The 19,642-nt window shown below is 47.8% G+C and overlaps 1 pseudogene; it reads left to right on the top strand.

Annotated features, from left to right (window-relative positions):
* Positions 1–9,814: 9,814 nt before the first annotated feature.
* On the top strand, positions 9,815–11,167 carry LOC127212663 (ornithine decarboxylase-like; annotated as a pseudogene).
* Positions 11,168–19,642: the final 8,475 nt, after the last annotated feature.

Here is a 19,642-nt window from a genome sequence, read left to right as displayed (position 1 = left end):
TAGACAGTGCCTGAATATGACATCAGAGGCTGTTCTCTGGACCCCACATTTAGGACACATGCAGAATAAATAAAACAAAGAATTTTAAATTCTTTGTCTGCTTATGTTTGTTTGTTTGTTGAGACACAGGGTCTTAAGTAGCCCAAGCTGGGTTTGAACTATATATTTCATATATTTTAAGGTGGAGTCTCAAGAAATCTTCCTGCCTCCGTTTCCCCAGCATCTAGAACTACAGCTGTGTGTGTTGCCCCAGTTGAACGTCTGTAGAGTGGAAGCTAAGCCCTGGGAAGCACGTCTTACCCCACACCTTCTAGATGCAGCAGCCACACCTGAGAGGGACAGGGTTGCCTCCCTCTGCTCAGGAGTCACAGACAGTCCAGGCTGACTTCCCACTTCCTGTCCTTGCAACGCTCGTGGAAGGCAGGAAAGCCCCAAATACGCAGCCTCACCCCTAACCGGAGTTTCCTTTATGCTTATCATGGCCTGTTTCCGTGGCTTTGATGAGACCAAGGTGCGGGGACAGTTCATTTATAAAAAGCCACCAGCAGCCAGCAGTTTCCGTCTTAAGAAAGAAAGAAAGAAAAAAAAAAATATGTATACATATATATATAATTCTAGAAGATTTTTCTCTGCCTTCAGGAGAGCCGAGGAAGAGGAGGGGGTGGGTGGGGAAGGGAGGTGGGAAAGCGTCAGGGAGGTAAAGGAAGAGGGACAGGGCCAGGAGAGCAGAGGACAGAGAAGGATGGGGCCAAGGGGCACCCCAGGAGACTGATCCTTGAGACTTCGGCATTGGTGGTGGCTTCAGATAAAGCCCAGAGGCAGGACGCACCTGGCCAACCTACTGGCCTCCTTCCGTGTTTCTGAGAAGGTTATCTAATGTGTTTCCTTCCACCCCTGGGGCTCTACCACCCACTGCTCTCTGAGACCCCATCCTCCCCCTAGGCAATCACCATTGCCTCTTAACAAGGCCCCAAAAAATAATCATGATGAAGCAATGTCATGGGATGCGCTACGGTCTTCCCGCCAAACACCGCTGTTCGAATGAGAGATGTGGTTGCAGAGAAATCTGATGGTCCTTACTCTCTGGAGTTGATGTTCAGAGTTCAAATCCCTGCTCTGCCACTTCTCTTGCAAATGACTTCTAGTTCTCTCCTTAGTTAGCATCTCTGGGCCTCAGTTTCCCCATGGACATAGCTGGGGCTGTAGTGAGCTCTTCTATCCTTAGAAGCTATTCTTTTTGTAAATATCGTTGTTGCTGTGCTGCGTATGTGTCTCCCTAAAAGCAGTGCCTTGGTGCCAGGTGTGGGGTTCCTACCTTCAAATGGTTGGTCGGAGGTGTTCAAGAGATCTCCAAAACAATACAAGCTACTGCCGTTGCCCTCTGTTGCCCACCGGAACTTGATAAGACCCTGGCACGTTATCTTATCCAGCTGTGAGCCCTGCGAACTGCAGTAAGAACTGGCTGGCTAGCTGTGCCCATTGGTGCAAAGGTGCTGTGAATGTTACAGCAGTAACTAACTATTTTCCAGGTGGAGAAAACTCACAGCTGGCATTGTAAACCTAGCCAAGAACCCAGGTCTTTCGAGCACTCAAAGGCCCCAAGGGTGAACCCACTACTGTTATTTTTGCTAAATGGACATAGTGTGAAACTGCCCTTTGAAGTAATACCATGATATTCAAAGATCCATACAGCTCTGAGACCTCATCAGAGAAGCTGCTCAGTGCAGGGCACAACACTTAATACTGGAACACAGCAGGTCACAGTGTAAAGGAGACTGAGGCAATCTGGTCCCAAAGTCATGAATTAGGGAACAGAAAGACTGTTAAGAGCCCGATCAGGCAGGACAGAGCAAACCAGTGTCCTCTGGACATGGCAGGACCCCAGCTATGGTTGCTTCACAGGATCAGGCCAGTCCACCTTGCAGCACAGTGGGGAGGGGCCATGGGACCCCAGGCCTAATTGAGGGGCTGGACACTGATAGCTTCTGGGGGAGGGAGGGGCAGCTTTCTTCAAGGGCATAGTTCCTAGCAATCCACAATGCTCCAGTGGACAGCCCTCGCCCACGCTTCCTGCAGTGTTTGGATGAGAATGGCCCCGACAGGCTCATATGTCTGAATGCTTGTCCCCAGTTTGCAGAACTACTTGGCAAGGACTAGGGCGCGCAGCCATGTTGTAGAAACTGTGTCACTGGGGATGGGCCTTGAGGCTTCAGAAGCAAGCCCAGTGCCTCGTTCTCCTCTGCCTGCTGCTCAGGTTGTAGCTCTCAGCTCCTGCTCCAGCACCACGCCAGTCGGCTTCCCCGAGTGGATTACAGACTCATGCTCTGAAACTGTAAGTCAGCCCCACGTTAATGCTTCCTTTTATAAGAGGCGCTGTGGTCCTGGTGTCATGTCGCAGCAATAGAACAGTGACGGGGACACTTACTCAGGCACTGCTCATCAGACTCAGTGAGTTATAAGAAGGAAAAAGTGCATCGAAGTAGGAGGGTCGAGGATGGGGCCACACTGTCCCCTGGGCTGGCATTTCAGACTGTATGAAAGGGAACCAAGAGGCACTGCTTCCCACTGCAAAGTTCCCAGTGGCATCGAGCCCCTGCTGCTGTGGCCTCCCCACCATGGTGGACCACACTCTTGAGCCATGGGCTGGAATAAACCCTCCTTTCTTGAGTTGTTCTTGTTAAGGTATGTTACCATAGTTACAGGAAAAGGAACTAAGACACTGAGGGAAGGTGGAGATTGTGACAAGCTGACTGAGCAGTGACTGTCCTCTTTGGGAAGGACATTGCTTGGGCCTCTAGGCACAGCTGTCTCCCCATCTCACCAACTGTCCCCCACAGACAGGTTGACTGTGAGCTGGCTCCCATCCTCACATCGGGACAGCAAATCGCCAGTCAAAGCTCACAGGGGCCAATACAACCAACCACCTACACCACTCCTTTCCTCAGTGGCTGCTTCCTAAGAAATGCAACATCCAGCTGGTGTGCCTGCAGCATACATGAGAGTGCAGAGAGTCTTCCTGTTCTTTTCTCATTCCATTTCCAACTCTTTGTATTTGAAGATTTGGCAGCACCAGCACTGCGGAGCTCCGTCCTCTGGGCACACCATGGCTACTACCCTCATGAAGTCTTGGCAGCTTTCATTATCAACAGACCAGCACAAGACTAAAACATGAAATTTCTGTCACGTGAGGAAGGGGCTCACAGGGCCCACCCTTCCCTGAGGATTGGTAACTAGGTAACTGTTGCCGGGACTGGTCTTTTCCTTGGTGGTGTGGCTGTCCATAACTTAAACATGTTTCCTTAAGCAGCCCCAGTTAATTTGGTGGTTCTCCCAGCCACTTTGGCTGCCATCTCTTCCTTGATTCTGTCATTGCTCTTTGTGGGTTGAATAGGTGTCTGTTCATATCTCCTCTGAAAACTTTACTCAGCAACCAGGATGCTAGGGGTGGCTACCCAGCTGGGGACTGTCCCTTCAAACGTGCTCTTTCCCTTGGGCTGTCCAAGTTCATGAGCTATAAAAGATGAATGAATGAATGAGTTGCCTGGCCCATAAGTGCAGGTGTCCAAGTGCAGGTGTCCAGGTGCCAGTGTCCAGGTGCAGGTGTCCAAGTGCAGGTGACCAGGTGCAGGTGTCCAAGTGCAGGTGTCCAGGTGCAGGTGTCCAGGTGCAGGTGTCTAGGTGCACATGTCTACACATGCTCCAGCTGTCAATCATCTTCACTCTGGCATTTGTCACTTATTGGCAGCTGAGCAATCTCTATCTATACTGGGCCTTGCTGGAGAAATTTTTTGTTGTTGTTCAAGCTGGGGGTTAAGGAAGCTCTGTGAAGCTGCCCAGAGACACCACTGAGTCACTTCCTGGTGGGGAAGCTACTGACTCTCAGATGCCTTATGGGGATCCAAGACACTTCCATCTTTGAGTTCCCTCAAAACTCCTCTGAGAGGATTTACACATTCCCAGGGCTCGCTCCAAAAATCGAATGGTAAGTGACTTTGTCCTGGTACAAACTAAACTGTGTGTGGCACCACCTCCAAATGCATGTGCTAAAGTCCTGCCATAAACCCAGATGTTTTTGCTCTGATTTTTTTTTTTTTTTTTTTTTGCTTTTCAAGACAAAGTCTCTCTGTGTTGCCTTGGCTGTCCTGGACTCACTTTGTAGACCAGGCTGGCCTCGAACTCACATTGATCCACCTGCCTCTGCCTCTCAAGTGCTGGGATTTTCTGTTGCTGTAGTAAACACCCTTACCAAAGGCTTATACTCCCAGATCACAGTCTATCACTGAGGGAAGTTGAGGCAGGAACTCAAGACAAGACCCTGGGTGGAACCATGGAGGAAGGCTGTTCCTGGGCTCATCCGCTGCCTCACCCATTCGTGGTCGCACCCAGTGAGCAAGCTTCATTATACATCTCAGGTCCACCTGCATAGGGATGGTGCTGCCCAGAGGGGGTCAGACCATCCTCATCAATCATCAGCCAAAACAACCTCTCACGTACACGGCCTTAGGCTGATCTGATCTGTTGATTCCTCAGTCAAGGCTCAGTGACGGTAGACTGCGTCAAGGTGAAAAGGCTAAGCAAGACAATTTCCCAATGTGAATCTGTGAAGATTCTTTTTAATGGACGCCTCAGCCATAAGGAGGTCAGTAAAGCTCAGTAATCCATTATAAATGGAGACCAGAAGAGGAGACATGCCTGGGAAGGTGATTCAATGCGAAGTGGCCCAGGTCAGTCAGAGGCCAGACATGAAGAACTGAAACCCCTGCTCAGAGTTGGGAGGCTGGAAAAATAGTCTAATGTCCACTGCTGTAACAAAAATACCTAGTCTGCATACTTTACAAAGAAAAAAGGCTTGCTGAGCTCACAGCTCTGGAAGCTCAAGAGCCTGTATCAACATCAAGACACTGTGGCAACGAGAGGTGAGGGCTGCACATTGTCTCCCTCAAAGGTACGAGTTCCATTAAATTTTCAGGGACCTTGACTCTGGAAACCCTGATTGGTGGCTTCTGTACTTCTGTCCAAGCCAGTATGAAGCAGGGTTTGGGTTTTATTCAAAATAGAAAGCAGGATGCTCAAGGGCAGAGTAAGGGTTGGGATGCAGTGGGTATGGCCTTGTCCACTTCCTTCCTGTTCCTGTCCCGTCTTTCCCTTTCACTTCCTTCTATTGAGTCTCACTCTGTGGCCCATAGAAATCCCCCTGCCTCAGTCTCTCAAATGCTAGAAGGACCAGTATGAGCCACCCTGCCCAGCTTGCTTAGTTTGTGTAATCCATTTGTCACAGAAACCTTTAAACTGCAATATCCATCTCACAGATAACTGGTAAAACCCAGGCCAGATATGGTCATGCGCACTTGTCATCTCAGCACTCAGGAGACTGATAAAGGGACTGTCACCAGCCTGGGCTACCTAGTGAGGCACTGTCTGAGACATTGCCTAATAAATAAAATGTAGATTCTTGTGGGGTTGAGGTTTTCTCAGCTCAAGGGTGAGCTCATTCTGTGGTGGGTATGCTGTGCATCACAGAGTGTGGAACAACCTCTCTGGTCTCCACCCACTCCTGTGACAACCACAGACACTCCAGATGTCACCAAGAGTCTCCTGGAAGAACAACTGAGTGGCATGACAAGGACTGGAAATTTCCTTCTCTGTGGAAGAGGCTGGAGGCTGAAGATGGCTTCCTTATGATGCTTAGGTTCCTTGCTTGGTCTTCCATGAGCCACCAAGAGGTTACATCATCACTCTCTCAGGGCATGAAATATTACCCAGCAAATGTTCGTGGGCACTTACAAGCTGATTTATTTATATTGGCATAGATAATAACTCTGTGGGTGTTCATGTATGTATGTATGTGACTCAGACAGAGATCTCCTGTGCTGGAATCATTCCAGACTATTCTATCATGACTCACTTATTTCAGTCTGCAAAACATGCAGCACAGTGGTCTCCTCTGTCTCCATCTCCTCCTCCATCTCTTGCTCCTTTTCCTCCTCCATCTCCTCTTCCTCTGTTTCCTCCTCCATATTCTCCTCTCCCATCTCCTCCTCCATCTCCTGCTCCATCTCCTCCTCCATTTCCTTCTCTATCTCCTCTTTCTCTATTTCTTTCTCCATCTCTTCTTCAATTTCTTCCTCCATCTCCTCCTCCATGTCCTCCTCCATTTCTTCCTCCATTTCCTCCTCCATCTCCTCCTTCTCTTCCATCTTCTTCTCCATTTCCTCCTCCATCTCCTCTTCCATCTTCTCCTCCATCTCCTCCTCCATCTCCTCCTCCATCTCCACCTCCATCATCTCCTCCTCCATCTCCACCTCCATCTCCACCTCCATCATCTCCTCCTCCATCTCCTCCTCCATCTCCTCCTCCATCTCCTCCTCCATCCCCTCCTCCATCCCCTCCTCCATCTCCTCCTCCATCTCCTCCTCCATCTCCTCCTCCATCTCCTCCTCCGTCTCCTCCTCCTTCCCCTCCTCCATTTCCTCCTCTATTTCCTCCTCCATTTTCTCTCCATTTTCTTCTCTATCTCCTCTTTCTCCATTTCTTTCCCATCTCCTCTTCCATCTCCTGCTCTATCTCTGCCTCCATCTCCTCCTCCATTTCCTCCTCTATCTCCTCCTCCATCTCTTCATCTCCTATACCCACACTCAGCTTTACTTGGTTTCGGAGATTCAAACTAAGCTCTGCACACTTGATTGGAAAGTGCTTTACCACCTGAGCCTTGTACCAGCCCATGTTACCTCCTAATAATACAGTCTAATAGTGTTTATGGTCACCTGCTCAAGACCAGCCAGCATGGTCAGGGACGAGCTCATTAGCCCTCACCCTATCAGTTTTCCTGAAGAGCCACACCCACCCACAGGGAGCACTAATGGAGCTCGGAACATTATCAGCATGAAGCTGAGTGGGGGCTGTGTTGGGGATTCCAGAAGGAGTTGTAAGGAAGAAGTAGAGATTGAATGTGATAATAATGCTTTGTACACCTGTGGAAATTTCTCAAATAAATTAAAAATATTATATTTGTAAATGAATAAATACAATTAAATTTTAGTAATGAAAAAATTATGTGTGTACGTTTTATTTAAAATAGCAAAACACATCTTTGGGGGGAGGAGACAAAGTCTCACTGAGTAACCTTGGCTGCCCTGCAACTCACTATGTAGATCAGGCTGACCTCAGACTCACAGGGATCTGCCTGTCTCTGTCTTGCCAATGCTAGGATTACCAGTGTGTGCTACCACACACACTATATATATATACATATAACCAATATATATATATATATATATATATATAATTAAAAATATATAATTTAAAATTGTAAAACAGCCAGTTGGTAGTGGTGCATGCCTTTAATTCTAGCACTCAGGAGGCAGAGGTAGTTGGATCTCTGTGAGTTTATGGTCAGCCTGGTCTACATAGTGAGTTCCAGGACAGCCAATGCTCCCTGTCTCAAAAATGAAATAAAATTATTTTAAAATTTTAAATCTTTTTACAGTTACTGTACTTTCTTTTTTAAATGGGAGGACAAATTTTAATATTTTATTTAGGAACCTTTATGACACATTCAAAATGTCATTTCTGAGTATAAATCAATAAAAAGTTACTTAGATTTTTTTTATTTTATTCTTCAAAAAAATTTACATCCATTTGTATATGGAATAGGTGGGTAGGCGTATGTGAAGGTCAGAGGGCAACTTGCAGGAGTCAGTTCTCTCCTTCCACCGTGTGGGTGCCAGGAATTGAACTCAAGTCAAAGGGCTTGGCAGCAGGCACCTGTCCCCACTGAGCCATCTCCCTGGCCTCTTCTCTCCTTTTCCTATGAAGACATCTGATTCTGTAGTGTACTGAGGTGTGTGCGCCCATGCACACACGTATGATTATGGAGGTCAAATAGGTCGATGTTGCCGCATGCAGGGCCTGGTGCGGCCCAGGATAGCCTGGAACTCCCTATGCAGCCAACGATGACCTTGAACCCCTGACCCTCCTGCCCCGAGTGCTGGGATGTGATATGAGCTGAGGATGGAACTGAAGGCCCTGAGCACGGTTGGCCAGCTCTGCTCATCCCAGGACATTTCCCAGATCCTTCTCTCTTTGCTGTTTTACTTGGATTCCTGCCCCTCACTCCAATTTCTTTCTTTCTTCTTCTACATACTTAAGAAATAATGCTATCTACTCCTATTTTTTTAAATCCTTTAGAAATTGTAATTTATGTATTTAATCTCTCATAATCGGCTTCAACCCATGTGAGTCCCAAACCTCCTCACGAGGCGGCTAGAGCCCCTGTCGCCCCCTGCAGGTCATTCTGCACATAGCCGTCTCGGGGACTGAACATTAAAAGCAGGATTCAGAACAGCAGAGAGCGGTTTCTGTGGGGTGGACTCCTCCGCGCACCAAGAACCTTTCACCCTCCTGATGTCTCTCGGTCCTCTCCTCCCCCGCGTGGGATGCACAGTTCCTAATTCTGACACCAGAGATGGGTTTACTTTGGGCTCTTTGGGGTTTGTTTTTTTGTTTGTTTGTTTGTTTGTTTGTTTTTAGATTTCTGTTGTTGCTGTTGTTTTAATTGTTTAATTTCTTTTGGAAACACCATTTGTGGGTGCTGTATTTACATTAGTCCCTCCTTCTTCTCCCCCTCCAATTCCTCCCGCATCCCGCACTCCCTCTCAATTTCATGACCCCAGAAAGACAGATCTGTGCGCACGCGCCCACGCTCGCACGCACGCATGCAGGCACCAGCTGAGCCCATCCATCTGGTGTTACTCATCTAGGGATGTTAGTCATCTAGGGATGACTACTCAGGACTGGATAACCGGTTCATTCCTGCAGAAGACCGATTTTCCTTCTCTCAGCTTCCCTTAATTTCCTGTAGCTCTTCTTTAGGTATGGAGACAGGTCGAACTCCCCTCATCCAGCCTGGTGTGTCAGCTGGCCTTGTTACAGTTCAGATCTTGTTAAGTGACTGTGGTGTGGAGGTGGCATGGATGCAGCTTCCTCCTCACGTGTCAAATATAGCAGCAGGCCTCCTGGCCGTCCAGCTCTCACAACCTCCCGGCCCTTCGGCAATGTCAGTTGGCCCGGGGCATCCCACAACAGTTTAACTCTGTATTTTGACCAGCTGTGGATTTCTATGAAGGTCTCTGTCTGCTGCAAAGAGGAACTTCTCTGAGGAGGGGTGAGAGCAACATTTATCTGTAGCTCTCGTACATAAGGATAAATATTTAGAAGACACAGACAGCGCCCTGCAAGGCATAGATGTAGGAAAGGGCTTTCTGAACAGGACGCCAATCACACGGCAGTCAGGCCAACAACTAACAGGTGGAACCGCACACGACTAAGAGCTCCCCTGCACAGCTGAGGAAACAACCAACAGATAAAGAGGAATCCAGAGAGCAGAACAGACTCTTCGCCGGCTGTGCATCTGATATAGGATTGGTATCCTGAATATATAAAAAAAAACTTTGAAAATCAGAGTCGAGAAAGCAAATGGCCTATAGATCTGAACAGAGTTCTCAAAAAGAGAAATAAACATGGATAAGAAATAGCTCAAGGTCAGTCATTGCTGCCTCCGGGATGCCTTCAGCCAGAAGCTTGGTGCCACCTTAGGCAGGGCTCCATGAGGCAGCTGACCGGGATGTTCCTTAACATGGCGGCAGAGTCTCCACGGGGCCAGCCGATGGTGCCCACCCACGGGCAATGAGAGCCTGTGAGAAGGGTTCCACAGCTCCTAGGAGACAGTGTTCAGTGTTCCTGGATAGCCTGCCTTGTGAGGGGCTGGCAATATTTTCATTTCATCTCTAGGTTTTCTGCAGGCATATCAAGACCCATGGGCAAGAAGGAAGAATCTGACTGCCATGTCTGCGGAGGAAGACTTACTGCCGAGGACATCCCGGGTCAGAAAATAAATGGAGTTTCTTCCTCTGACTATAAGGATGTTTTTATGTTGCCGACCTTGGAGACATTCTCAAAGCCCATCTAAGATGGCTAAAAAGTTCTTCTTCCTGTCCCTCCCTTTTATGTAGTCAAGTGTAATGACAGCAGAGCCACCTGGCCACCACTGGGACAGGATTTGACTGTGCAAGCAAGACTGAAATACAGTTGGTGCAGGGCTTGGGGTGCCTCCAGAGAGGACTATCTATGCAAATCGTTGTGAACAAGTTTCTTGAATCAAGTATGCCGCCAGTAACAGAGTCCAGACGATGACTTTTGACAGTGAAACTGAGTTGATGAAGGTCACCAGAGCACATCCAAAGGCAAAGCTGCTTCTGCAGATGATGGTTTTAAAGAAGTTTGTCACTTCAGTGTTGCTTGGTGCTACACTCAGAACCAGCAGGCTCCTCTTGGAACGGGCAGAAGAGCTAAATATTATTGTCCTTAGTGTCAGCTTCCTTGTGGGGAGTGGGTGTACCGATCCTGAGATGTTGGTGCAGGCCATGTGGGATACCCACTGTGTCTTTGACATGGGAACTGGAGTCGTTCAGCCTGTATAGGCTTGATATTGGTGGTGGCTTTCCTGGATCTGAGCGTGCAAAGCTTACATTTAAAGAGATCACCAGTGTAACCAACTCTGTTCTGGACAAGCCCTTCCCATCAGACTGCGGGGCGAGAATCATAGCTGAGCCAAGCCGACTCTGTGTCGTGTCATCTTTCAGGCTTGCAGTCAATGTCATTGCCAAGAACACCACATGGAATGAGCCGACTGGCTCCGATGATGAAGATGAGCCAAGTGTGCAAACCTGTGTGTATTATGTGAATGATGGAGCATACGGGTCATTTAACTGCGTTCTTTATGACCATGCACATGTGAAGGCCCTGCTGCAGAAGAGACCCAAGCTAGCATCCGGGGACCAACAAGCAATGGCCTTGACCAGATGGTCGAGCGCCGTAACCCACCTGAGATGCATGTGGGTGATGCACATGGCTCTTTGAGAACCAGGGTGCACACACTGTTGCTGCTGCTTCTACTTTCAGTGGGTTCCAGAGACCGACCACCTACTATGTAATGTCACAGCCAATGTGGCAACTCATGAAGCAGATCCAGAGCCACAGCTTCCTGCTGGAAGTGGAGGAGCAGGATGTTGGCACTCTGCCCATGTCTTGTGCCCAGGAGAGTAGGATGGACCATCACCCAGCAGCTTGTACATCTGCTAGTATCACTGTAGAGATGCCATTTTTTTAGCTCTTACCTGCAGGTTTAGCTTGAAGAAAGGGATTTGGGAGTCTCATTTAACTCAATTACTGATAGTCTTGGAATGTCTTTGTTAGAGTAGGGTTGGCACCCATGCAATATGGAAGGCTATGAGATGAGGGTCATGCTTACCTGTGTTTCTATGGAACTTTGAACATTTGTTTTATATAGATTCTTAATCACTTTTCAGACAGGATACTAACGAGTGCCCCTCAGCTGCTGAGCAAGCATTTGTACCTTGCACACTCACAGAATGGATCAAAAGCTTATGTTGTGACCCAGTTTGAAAACTAAGTATCTTGAAAAAAAGCTTTAAAAAATTATCAAACAGAACAATTGTGAGATGTCCTCTTACCTCAGTCAGAATGGCAAGGATCAAGAAAACAACAGACAACAAGTACTGGAGAGGACGCAGGGAAAGGGAGCCCTCCCCCAGTGTTGCTGCCATTGCAAACTGTGCAGTCAGTCTATAATCAGCGTGGAGAATTCTCCCAAAGCTAAAAATGAATCTTCCATATGGTTCAACTATACCACTCCTTGGCATTTGCCCAAAGGACTCATCATCCTATTCCAGGGACCCTCGCTCAGCCGTGTGCGTCGCTGCTCTATTCACAACAGTAGGAAAATGGAAACAACCTAATGTCCTTCAGCCAATGAATGGATAAGAAAGTGTGGTACATAAACACTATGAAATAACTGCTCAGCTATAAAGAAAAATGAAATTATGAGCTTTGCAGGAAAATGGATGGGAATAGAAAATATACTAAGTGTTGAAATCTCTCAGGCCGAGAAAGACAAACAGCAAGTTGTTTTTGTTGTTTTTGTTGTTGTTGCTGCTGCTGTTGTTGTTCTTGGATCCCAGTCATCAGATCGAGTATGAAACCTGAGTAAACACAGGAACCAGGAAAGAATAGAGGGAGTGTGGTGGAGAAGAAGGGGCTGCAGAGGTGGGGAAGGTTAAGACACTGCTGTGAAGGGGGCATTGGGAAGTTGGCGGATTTAACCAGGGAGCAGAGAAGAAGTGCAAATCAGAGGGGGAAAGAGGGAGGGGCCATGAATAACTAAGGATGCTTGGAAAAGCCACAGGGAAGCATAGTATGAGATGCTTACTTTAAACACGTATATAATGCATACATGGGTGTATAGGTGCCTTAAATGGAGTCATGTGACTTGGAGTATTGGTGCCCCCCAAGAGCCATAAATTATTTAACAAAGTCCCCAGTACCAGGCATGAGAAACATCTCTTCAAGTTGTTTTTCAGGGAAGACCAAGAGTCTCCCCCAAACACAATGGGCCATGGTATTAATCCCACAGACAGGAGGAAAAGACCACGGGCCAAGAACTATGACCAAATCAGAAAGAGTTGTATTTGGTTTACACCAGAGCCAAATCAGCAGCTGTCTCTCCCTAAGGTGGGGTTCAGGAGAGCAGGCCTGAGCCATTTTTTCAAGCTCTCTGTACAGGACAAAGCCCTTGAGTGGGGGATTTTATAAGCAGGTGTGCTTACAGAAGCGAGAGATCAACAGGTATGGATGGCTGCCTCAGACATCTGTCATAAACAAGCTATAGTTACGGTGCAGGGCCCACCTCACTTCCAAGAAGCAGAAATGTAAGTTTTACAGTAAACAGAATCCTAACTGAGCTAGAGTATCAAAATGGTCCTCGCTGCTTTCTCAGAAGCTCTTGGCTGCATCACAGAACTTGAACATAAGACTAGTGCTGAGACACCACAGGCTGAGATACAGGACCCAAGACAAAGCTGACCTGAAAGGCTCCTCCTGAGAACAGGCTCTCACAGTATCACAGGATGCTGTGCAAACCAAGAGGGAAAAACAATCCACAGCCCCACTGTGCGCAATTGAGAAAATTCCTCCTTAAGATTGGGCTTTACACAAGCCTGTAGGGTATTTTGTTCATTAGTGATTGATGGGGATGGCCCAGCCCATTGTAGGCAGGGCTATCCCTGGGCTGGTGGTCCTGGGTTCTATAAGAAAGCAGGCTGAGCCAGGAGTGCTGGTGCAGGCCTTTAATCCCAGCCCTCAGGAGGCAGAGGGACGTGGATCCCTATGAGTTTGAGACCAGCCTGGTCTACAAAGCAAGTCAAGAATAGCCAAGGCTACACAAAGAAACCCTGTATTGAAGAAAGAAAGAAAGAAAGAAAGAGAAAGAAAGAAAAACAAGGAAAGCTGAGCAAGCCATGAGGAGCAAGGCACAAGCATCACCCTCCATGGCCTCTGCATCAGCTCCTGCCTCCAGGTTCCTGCTGCACCATTTGAATTCCTGTCCTGGCTTCCTTTAAAGATGAATGGTGATGTGGAAGTGTAGTCAAATAAAGCCTTTCCTCACCGCATTGCTCTGGTCATGGTGTCTTATCACAGCAATGGTAACCCTAACTGGCACACCTACCCACCTGTGAGCAACAGTAACGCCCAGCACGGCAAGACAAACCCAAGGGTGCAATAGTGGCACTTACATCTTGGAGGCCACCAGCAGATTAATTGGACTTAAGCCCCACTCAGTAGGAGAGAATGCAAGCCTGGTGCTCTAACCCAGCCAAGTACTTGTGGCTGGAGAGGTCTTAGACCCTAGAGGAGAGCCTACCTCTGCCATGTTTTTCTTTTTTCTCTTTTCTTTTTTCTTTTTTTTTAAAGATGTATTTATTTATTATGTATACAGCATTCTGCCTGCAGGCCAGAAGAGATGGTTGTGAGCCACCATGTGATTGCTGGGAATTGAACTAATGACCTTTGGAAGAGCAGTCAGTTCTCTTAACCTCTGAGCCATCTCTCCAGCCCCTGCCAACTTGTTCTAAAACAATATACTGTATTCCAAGTTGCCTGGGTATTTATTTATTTTCTTATTTTTTTTTTTTAATTACACGCATGTCTGTGTTCGTGAATTATGACTGCTGTTGGCTGCAGAGGCCATAAGGCTCCGATTCCCTGGAGTGGAAACCAGGCTCAAACCCTCTGCAAGAGAGAAAGAGCCCTTACCCGAAAGCCCTCTCTCCAGCCTGTTTGCTTGTTCCTTGCTTCCTGTTTGTTTGTTTTGCTGTTTGCTGTTTGTTGTTTGGTTGGTTGGTTTTGCTCTTGTACTAAAGACAGGTCCCCCTGTGCAGTCAGTCTCAGCCTCTGAGGGCTGTTATTACAGGCCTGTGCCCGGCCTCGATGGCTTGCTTATTTTTAAATTATATTTTAATATCACCACACTGTGTCTATGTTGATGCTTTTAACCAGCACTGTGTCTTCAGGGTTCATGCTGTGACATGAGTAGTGCTTTAAGTGCCAGGGAGATGACTCAGGCTCCACCAACAAGAGCCAAGATGCCTCAGCTGCCACACCCTCGCATCCTTGTGCCCCCAAGTCCCCTGAAGGCCTGAACTGGGAGAAACCCTCCAGCTTCAGCCACTTCTCTCACATATTTCCTCAGAGCTGTGAATAAAATCTCTAATACACACAGCTACCATATTACGTGCACTCGTGCATGAAGATGTGGGCAGAAGCCAGAAGTTCATGCCGTGGGTATTTCTCCATTGCTTCCACTTTACTTACTTATTTGTTTGTTTGTTTGTTTTATTTTTTGAGACAAGGTCTCACTCTGTAGACCCAACTGGCCAGGAACTCTGGGAACCCTCTTCTCATTTTTTTTTTTAAATGAGGCAGAATCTCTCACTAAACTCATGGCTCATGCCTTAGGCCAGGCTGTCCAGCCAGGGAACCCCAGGGACCCTCTTGTTTCTACCTCCCCAGAATTGAAGCGATAAACATCTGTTACTGCACCCTGCTTTTCACAGGGTGCCAGGATCTCATGCTGTGCATCAGCAGCTGAACCAAGCAAGCTAACTCTCTAGCCTTGCTGCCATTATTATGTGCTGTCAATATATGAAGTCGGCTTCCCCTGGCCATGTACAAGTGTGCAATGTGTGTGTGTGTGTGTGTGTGTGTGTGTGTGTGTGTGTGTGTGTGTGTGTGTGAAGGGCTCCAGCAGGTCCAAACATGGACAGCATGGCTGACTTCTAGAACCCTGCCTTAGGGGGAAGCAGCCAGTACACACATATAAAAAAGCTTGCTTTAGTTAATTGTTTGCCTTAATTAATTGGGCTCTAGTGATTTGGGTCAGTGGTCTTTCTCCTCCCATCTTTAGGATTAACGCCACCAAGGTCCAGCAATCAAACACCTTATTTGGCTATATTTACCAACATGGCAATCAGGACTGACCAACACATATAGCAAGGACTTCCCCGTTAAGATCTTTTAAAATGGCTTCTGCAGAGACTCCTGGCGCTCTTTCTGCTGATTTGGCCACTTGCTTAACAAAGGATCTCTTTGTGCTTGGTGTTTGAGTGTGGAGTGTGCCTAATCCAGGGTCCAGAAGGAGGCACCCCCATAGTGCGCAGGTCTAGAAAGAGAGAGAGAGAGAGACAGACAGACAGACAGACAGACAGACAGACAGACAGACAGACACAGACACACAGAGACAAAGGGGGAAGAGACAAACAGAAAGAGAGACAGGGAGAGGGGCATAGACAGAAAGACAGACACAGACAGAGACAGAGGGCACTCCTTGAGAGCTGGATGCCCAGCTAAGAAGAAAAACAGCTGCCTAGAGAGGCTCAGGGTTTGGTCCAGCATCATGGTGTGAGTAAGAGAGAGGGGATGGGGGATTAGGGGCCAGAGACTAAGAGTTTTGTTCTTGAAGGAAGTCTCCCAATGTTTTCTTTCTGAGCTGTAGAGTCTGGGACTGTGAGTGACAGAATGACCAAGTGACAGCCACACTGTCCTCAGCTAGGCATGTTCTTCACAGGACACCTGCAGATGTCGCTCAGGACTCCCTCCCCTGCACTTGTCTCAGAAGCCTGGTCCCCCGGGGCTGAGAGATGCTCACTCCATAGAGCACTTGCCATATAAGCAACAAGGATCCAGGTTCAATTCCCAGCATCCACAGAGGAAATGGGAGTGTGTGTCTGTAATCCCAGCATTGAGGAGGCAGAGACATGAAAATCTCTGGGGCCTAGTGGCCACCTGCCTAGTAAATCAATGATTGTCCAGAAAAGCCTGGTGGCACACACCTTTAATCCTAGCCCAGAGGCAGGTGGACCTCTGAGTTCAGGGCCAGCCTGGTATACACAGTGAGGTCCAGGACAGCAGTGTTAGGATTAACCAGCAGAAGGAAGGGTACCTTGGAGAATTGGAGTCAAGGAAACCACAAAAATCACACCATGCAGCAGGCCTCATGCAAGAGATCTATTGCGGGGAGGGACAGGGAATGCAGAGGCTGCCTCTGAGAGAGGAGAGTGGAAGGCAGGCATTGAAGGCACTGGCTTCTTATAAAGAGGTAGAGCACATGCACATAGGAAGAAAATGGGGCTTTTGGCAGCTGGTGATGACATAGCTGCTGTCCCGGGGTTACTGAAGGTGGCTGGGGAGTGGGTTTTCCAACATTCCTCCCCCTTATTCATTATAAAAGACAAGGAAATATTTAGTAGTACCTGATGAGTCAGGAATAGGGACACTGCTCTTTAGACCACTTCCTGTTGTCTGGGGCATCAATATTTTCAGGGCACTTGATCCTCGTCGTCTGAACATATTCAGTAGTCATGAGTCTCCAGCTCTAGCGGTTGGTAGTCCAGTAACAGTAACTGACTAATTGTTTGATTCAGAACTTTTAAAATTCATTGTTGGAGGGGCTGGAGAGATGGCTCAGCAGTGAAGAACACTGGCTGCTCTTCCAGAGGTCATGAGTTCAATTCCCAGCAACCACATGGTGGCTCACAACCAACTATGATGGGATCCGATGCCCTCTTCTGGCCTGCAGGTGTACATGCAGGCAGAGCACTGTACACATAATAATAAATTAATTAATTAATTAAATTTTAAAAATTTGTTGTTGGAGAAACGTAGAGAGGAAATTGATAAAAGCAGGGTACCATTAGTAAAAGCAGAAAAAATGAGAAGGGGGGGGGGCGTCCGGAAAGGAAGTATCCACTTCCGTATGGGGTTCTCAGAGGCCAAGGGGCTGGAGGCATCGAGCTATTCCTTACATGTTTAGAGGTCTATAGTTGGGTTTTGAAATGTACTGTACCCAGCTGATTGACATAGAAACAGCATTCCTCTGGGAGAAAAAGGCAGCTGTTGGTTGTGGAGCACTACTTTGGCTAAGGAGTCAATTCATCCATGGAGGGTGAGTATAGTTTGGGACACTGCTGAAACTCCTGGATGGACTGGGAAGAAAACTGATGATACAAGGTCAGGGAAGTGGCTAGTCCCACTGTCCTGGTGGTGACCACCACAGTTATTGCTGCAACAGCCAGAAGGGGCAAGAACTGAGCCGCCATTTTATAATGTTAGGCAGCTGTTGAGTCCACAACGAGAATCAGCAGGGGCTCTGCTCCATGGATCACTCCCAGTATGGAGAACAGAAATACTAGTGAGGAAACTCTTGACCAACTGGCAGGAAGGTGATGGCAGACTTGAGTACCACGAAGAATTGAGGTGTTCTGGATGGTAGGCACTGGGGACGAGGTGAGCTGTCAAGGGCTAAGGTTTTGTTACAGTCTCAGAAATTTAACTAATTTACAAAATGTGTCCTGGATGCCTTAAAACCCTTTGTCATGCCAAAAGGGCAATCAGAAAAAAGGTAGTGAGTTCTGGAAAGAGGACTTGGGGCAGTTGCTCAGTTGGGAGGTAAGGATATTGCCAAGGTTCTGCTCAAGGCTGTAAGCACAGTTGTGAGCTGGTACCAGGAGGAACAGCATCCAGCATCCCCAAAGTACCAGGTTAGGTGATGTCATGGAGCCTCTAGGCTTTTGTCAGAACCTGAGGCAGGAGGTAAAATGACGGATGTGTGTACCCAGGAGAAGAAATGTTAAAGAGGTTATGACTTGGGAGGAATGTTGAATCAACTCCTCTCCCTCCCCTATCTCCAGGCCTTGAGTAATTCAGGAAATATTTTCTCTTGGTTTTACTCATGCTTTATAGGTACCAGGTGTTGAGGAAATGGTGGCGCTAATCAGCAACACCCATTTCCCAGCTGGCATCCCATGGCTCCATCATGTGGAGGTAAAGGGCTCATTTTGTCCCTAGTGGAGGGAATCAGAATGAGGAAGGACATGTGACAGATGGCATTGCTAAGAGCGGTGTGGGCGTCCTCCATGTGTCTCTGTCCTCTCTTTACAGAAGTCTTAGGCCTGCTCACAGAGGAAGTTGTCAAAGAGGTCAATAAATGAAGAAGGAGGGATGGATAGAGAGGTGAGGAGAATTGTCCTTGGCTCCTAATAGCCTAGGATGATCAATTTCCTAACCATATCGGAAGGACTGTTTCTTACAAGTGGGCGTTTCCTGAACCTTGACCCTCCACATGTAAGAGTTACTCTGGACAGACACACAGACAAGAGGGTGAGGAGGAAAGGCCATGTCCAATCCAGTAGGGTCCATCATGGCTGCCAAAGTGAAGCGTCATTCTTCAGGAACTGGAGACAACGTGGTTGATCTCGGTGTCCTCTGAAGCTTCAGGCAGCAGGTCCTGTTGGGGCTGATCTGTAGGCAGGGATCTTGAGGTGTAGTAAAGGGCTTGAGGTGGGATGGGTGAATCCAGTAGGGAGACCCTTAAGCTTAGCAGCTGTGTGGGTTACAAGAATTACCTTGGAGGGGCCCTGCCATTGGGATAAAGGGGTGAGGGACATTGCTCTGGAGGGGAGAGTGTTGATTGAGAATGGACAGGAGTTAATGTGCGGCTGGGATAGATAGTGGTCAGTAAAGTTCCCTAGGAGGGAGCAGAGATGGCAGAGTAAGGAGGTGAGTAGGTGATCAGGGAAAAGACAAAGGTTTGGGTCAAAGACAGGGTCAGAACCAACCATGCAGACATGAGCTCAAATGGCAAGACGGAAAGAGGGCACTTGGGGTGAGCCCTTAGCCTGAGAAGGGCCAGAGGTAGGAGTTTTACCCAGTCAAGCTGAGGTCCTGGTGACAGTTCAACAGGCTGGTTTTTGTTTTTGTTTGTTTGTTTGTTTTTTAAGACTTGGCTGCCTTGGACTTACTTTATAGACCAGGATGGCCTCGAACTCACAGATACCCGCCTGCCTCTACCCCTCCCCCAGGTCAGAGCAGGACCATGTCTGTGACACCTCTTACCAGATGGGATTTAGGGCCCACTGGGATCAAAAAGGAGCCAACCCCTTTTCCAAGCACATTAGAATGGCCAACTGGCTAACTGGGAGTGGGGAGGACTTAAATCTCACCCAGCAATGCCCATAAGGAGAGGATCCAGGAATATAAGAAATAAGCTATGCCTAGGAATGAGAAAATCTCCTCTTTGATAGAGGGGACCAGGAGGGATTGGATTAGAGCTTTCTATCCAGGGTAATGGCTTTGTGGGTTGGGATCATATTTAGTCCCAAGTAGGTGGCCTAAGGGATGGACAGTTGCCCCTTAGACGGTGTATTGGCTGGTTTTGCGTGTCAAGTTGACC

The sequence above is a fragment of the Acomys russatus genome, chromosome 31 (genome assembly GCF_903995435.1).
Source record: "Acomys russatus chromosome 31, mAcoRus1.1, whole genome shotgun sequence".
NCBI classification, from domain to species: domain Eukaryota; kingdom Metazoa; phylum Chordata; class Mammalia; order Rodentia; family Muridae; genus Acomys; species Acomys russatus.
This window is presented reverse-complemented; position numbering and strand designations above follow the sequence as displayed.